At 48.0% G+C, this 4,700-nt stretch overlaps 1 pseudogene; it reads left to right on the top strand.

Annotated features, from left to right (window-relative positions):
- The first annotated feature begins 744 nt into the window (after positions 1 to 744).
- LOC6603938 lies at positions 745 to 3,968 on the top strand (annotated as a pseudogene).
- The last annotated feature ends 732 nt before the right edge of the window (positions 3,969 to 4,700 follow it).

The raw sequence follows: 4,700 nt of genomic DNA on the forward strand, positions 1-4,700 counted from the left end.
CCTATAAAGTATATATATTCTTGATCAGCATCAATAGCCGAGTCGATTGAGCCCTGTCTGTCTGTCCGTCTGTCCGTCCGTCCGTCTGTCCGTCTGTCCGTCTGTCCGTCCCCTTCAGCGCCTAATGCTCAAAGACTATAAGAGCTAGAGCAACGATGTTTTGGATCCAGACTTCTGTGATATGTCACTGCTCCAAAAATATTTCAAAACTTTGCCCCGCCCACTTCCGCCCCCACAAAGGGCGAAAATCTGTGGCATCCACAATTTCGACGATACGAGAAAACTAAAAGTGCATATGTCTGCACCAAGTCATAATTTTGTTGCCCCTACTGCAATGCTCCCTCGTTTCATCGGAAATCCAGCCCTGGCCAGTGTCTCGCAAGCCAAAGCGCAACAGTATTGCAATTCTGAAGCCACCCCCGAAGCGCATGAGAAGCGGATGTACGGTACAGACGCATGCGCGTTTCCTGTCAACCCCCAAGAGAGATAGAGAGAGAGACTCCACCGCCGCAGAGCTTGTAAACAAAAACAAGTTTGGAGAGAGGCCAGAGGGAGAAAGAGAGAATAGAGAGAAAGTTGGACAGCTGAAATTCCTCTGAAATTTCCCCGGAGCAGAGCGGAGCAGCAGTAATACGCGTACGCATACTCGTGTCTGGACATCTGACAGGGCCAGAACTAGAGCCAGAGCCAGAGCCAAAGCCTCAAGTACTCGTGCGAGAGCCAGGCAGCAGCAGCAGTAGCAGCAGCAGCGAGACAACGTCAAGGAAATTATCGATTTTCGCATGAAGAAGTGAAAATTCTAACTCAATTGGACAGTTCGTTCTGGGAAAACTGTGGAAAAGTTGTCCAATTCCTGGGAGGATTGTCCAGAGTTCCGATTCAGGCAGCTCCTCTAATTGAAGGCACTTGCAACGTCTTGAGTCCGTGTGGGTGTGGCAGCTGGCAGCAGCAGCCCAAGTGTTAGCCATGGCGGACAGTGAGTTCGAGGAGTTCCATAGGCCGATATTTGAGCCACATACGATTGCCACATTTGGAGCAGGTGCAGCGGCCAACAAGAACGAGGGGGAACGTTGTGAGTTGCTGCGGACACCGCAACTCTACGGTTATACCCGATACTAAGTCAGTATGGCTCTCCTCCGGCAGACGCCGCTAATATTTAACGACACGACAAAGAGTGCGTGCGAGAGAGACAGAAAATCAGTCTGAGCGTGACGTCGGGCGCTGCGTAGCCACTGCAAATTGATTTGTTCCTTTTGGCTATAAAAATGATCTGATCTGATCCAGATTCAGCAATCTAATAGATATGGTCATTATCTATGATTCTGCGTTTTTAGTTTTCTCAAATCTGCAATATTGTGGATGCAACAGATTTTCGTCCTTTGTGGGGGCGGATGGGGGTGGGGCGAAATTCTGAGATATACGTTTTATAGTGACATCTTAAAGGAGTGTGTGCACCAAATTTGGTTACTCTAGCCTTAATAGTCTCTGAGAATTGTGGTTGCCTCAGATTTTCGTCCTTTGCGGGGGCGGAAGGGGGTGTGGCGAAATTTGGACAGGAAACGGTCAAGGTCCGATATCACAGGAGTGTGGATACCAAATTTGGTTGCTCTGGCTTTTATAGGTTCTGAGATCCTTGAACTCATATTTTGCAATTGGCAAAACCGACCATGAAACCTGTGTGTTAGAGTGAGACAGAGCGAGAAAGAGTGAAATTGTTTTCGTGATTCTGGCTGTAATAATTATACGATCTGGTTCAGATTTTGCACTCTAGAAGATATAGTCATCTTCTACGATTCTGCGTTTTTAGTTTTCTCGTATCGTCGAAATTGTGGATGCCACAGATTTTCGCCCTTTGTGGGGGCGGAAGTGGGCGGGGCAAAGTTTTGAAATATTTTTGGAGCAGTGACATATCACAGAAGTCTGGATCCAAAACATCGTTGCTCTAGCTCTTATAGTCTTTGAGCATTAGGCGCTGAAGGGGACGGACAGACGGACAGACGGACAGACGGACAGACGGACGGACGGACAGACGGACAGACAGACAGGGCTCAATCGACTCGGCTATTGATGCTGATCAAGAATATATATACTTTATAGGGTCGGAAACGATTCCTTCTGGACGTTACACACATCCACTTTTACCACAAATCTAATATACCCCAATACTCATTTTGAGTATCGGGTATAAAAGTAATTCCCATGCATTTTACTCGTAAGTAAAAAAAAAAGTCTTTTTTTCCCCGAACGAAACACGTGGCTCCGAAAGAACCTCTGGATAACATTCTTTGAAATATCGAATTTTCAAGATGTTATTCTCTCGTGTTCTGTCCTTCAATATTCTGTCCTCAAAACAATTCCTCTACTCTGCCTCAGTTTAATTCCCAACGATGATATGGAGGACTCCACCTCCTCGAAGAGCGATGGCGATGGCTCGGACCAGGAGGATGGCATTGGGGGCATGGGCATGGCGGAACGTGAACGTGAGCCCAAGCTGCGCCAAGTGGAGGACGACGAGCTGGGGGATGGTCTCAAAGTCACACTCTCATCGGACGGTTCTCTCGACACAAACGACTCGTTCAACTCACATCGGCATCACCCATTGAACCATCAGGATGCCATTGGCGGCATCATGGGAATGGCCCCCAATGCTCTCTCGTCGGCCCCCGTGACCATTGGCGCCAGCACGGATCTGTTGACTCCGAATGCGGCAGCCACACGGCGACCGTCGCAAGTTGCCCGAGATACCAAAAACCAGAAATGTAAGTAGAGAGAATCCTTGCCCCATTCGTAGCTGAAATCTTACCCACTCATGGCCTTGTTGCAGCTTCCATTCTGCATCTTTTAGGTGGCACTAACTACGGATCGCTGGCCGATGAGTTTCGAACTGGAGGCGGCGGAATCATTGGAGGTCCCTTGGCTGCACCGCGCACCGGACAACAACGCTCATTCCTCTCGCTGAAGTGCGGCTATCTAATGGATGAAGACTCCAGCCCCCGATTCGGAGCGGCTGCAGAGCCTGGGGGATGTGGACAGTGGCCACAGCACAGCGCACTCCCCGAATGACTTCAAGAGCATGTCGCCACAGATCACATCGCCCGTCTCCCAGTCACCGTTTCCTCCGCCATTTGGTGGCGTGCCCTTCGGGCAATTGGAGATGCTGGAGGCCACACACCGCGGACTGCACAAGTTTGTGCCACGACATCATGACGAGATCGAGCTGGAGATCGGCGATGCCATCTACGTGCAGAAGGAAGGCCGAGGACTTGTGGTGCGAGGGCGTGAACTTGCGCACAGAAGGAAGGCAGGGCATCTTCCCGTCGGCCTATGCCGTCGACTTGGACTACAACGAGTTCGATCCGACGGTGCAGCTGGTGAAGAAGGAGCGCTATCTGCTCTGGATACCTCGGATCCGTGGGAGACGCTGGCGCACAAGGGCACCGGCGTGGTCTGTCAAGCGGTACGCAAAATCGTGGGCGAATACGGTGCCTCCCCCACCGGACAGACCTGTATTCTGGAGGTCTCCGATCAGGGACTACGCATGGTGGATCGTTCGGGGCCCCAATGTAAGTACTGAATGTCGCTCTAACTGTTAATGAGTCATCCTTCAGGAAGCCTTTGTGTTTGTTCTCCCCTTAGAACAAAAAGGAAAAGAAGCCCTGCATCGACTATTTCTACTCGCTAAAGAACGTCTCGTTCTGTGCATTTCACCCTCGCGATCATCGCTTCATTGGCTTCATTACGAAGCATCCCACAGTGCAGCGCTTTGCCTGCCACGTCTTCAAGGGCTCAGAGTCCACCAGGCCAGTGGCCGAGGCAGTGTGGGTAATGTTTTCATTCAAATCAAATGCTCACAAAGATAAACCTTAACCTATATTCTTGTATCCTTCCTCAGACGGGCCTCTTTCAGCGTTTCTATCAGAAATTCATTGAAAACTGCTTATCCCATCGAGGACATCTACATCGAGTAGGATCGGGCACGATGAACATACGATGTATTTTTTGTGCGGTTATTAAATAATACAAATAAAATTCTACAACAAATGTTTTGCCCCCTTCATCAAAATAAGAAACTTATAACCAATTTGTATAATTCCCGCAAGCTCCATTCAAAATTTGAATACATATATGATTTATCTGTTCCTACAAATGGTTCATTTGCAACATCCGAGACATGTAAATAGTTAATTTTAGGTTTGTAAATCCCACTCTTGAAACCGCTTCAAGGCAATCAGTAATAGCTTCCCTTTCTAAGAACACACTTTATAAACGAGGACCCAGGATATCACACAACACCACAAATAACTTGAACTCCTGTAAACACTTTGGGACAGCCCCCAATTTCAGCACAAAAACACAGTGAGGCCAAAGTAGTGTCCCAAATTAACAAATAATTACTTCGATTTCTCTCTCTGTTACGAGGCTCAATAATCCCAAGACCCCATCCTCAAACTCCCTAAGTATTACGAGCATCATTCAAAGCCCAGTTTTAGGATGTGTTAATCCAAGCAGTTTGTGTGCATACACTCGAATATATATGTATACAAAGAAATATATAAAGAAAATCTATATTAAAACCAAGCAAATTGTCCTTTACTTTCCTTTCCAGCTGATCAAGCCGATCAAAAAGGACCTGGCACGCCCCTTACTGGAGAATATCTAGCAGATTGCCGAATCTGTATAGATCGGAAGGAAAAACGAAA

The sequence above is a fragment of the Drosophila persimilis genome, unplaced genomic scaffold (genome assembly GCF_003286085.1).
Source record: "Drosophila persimilis strain 14011-0111.01,24,50 unplaced genomic scaffold, DperRS2 tig00002140-arrow-arrow-pilon, whole genome shotgun sequence".
Classification (NCBI taxonomy): domain Eukaryota; kingdom Metazoa; phylum Arthropoda; class Insecta; order Diptera; family Drosophilidae; genus Drosophila; species Drosophila persimilis.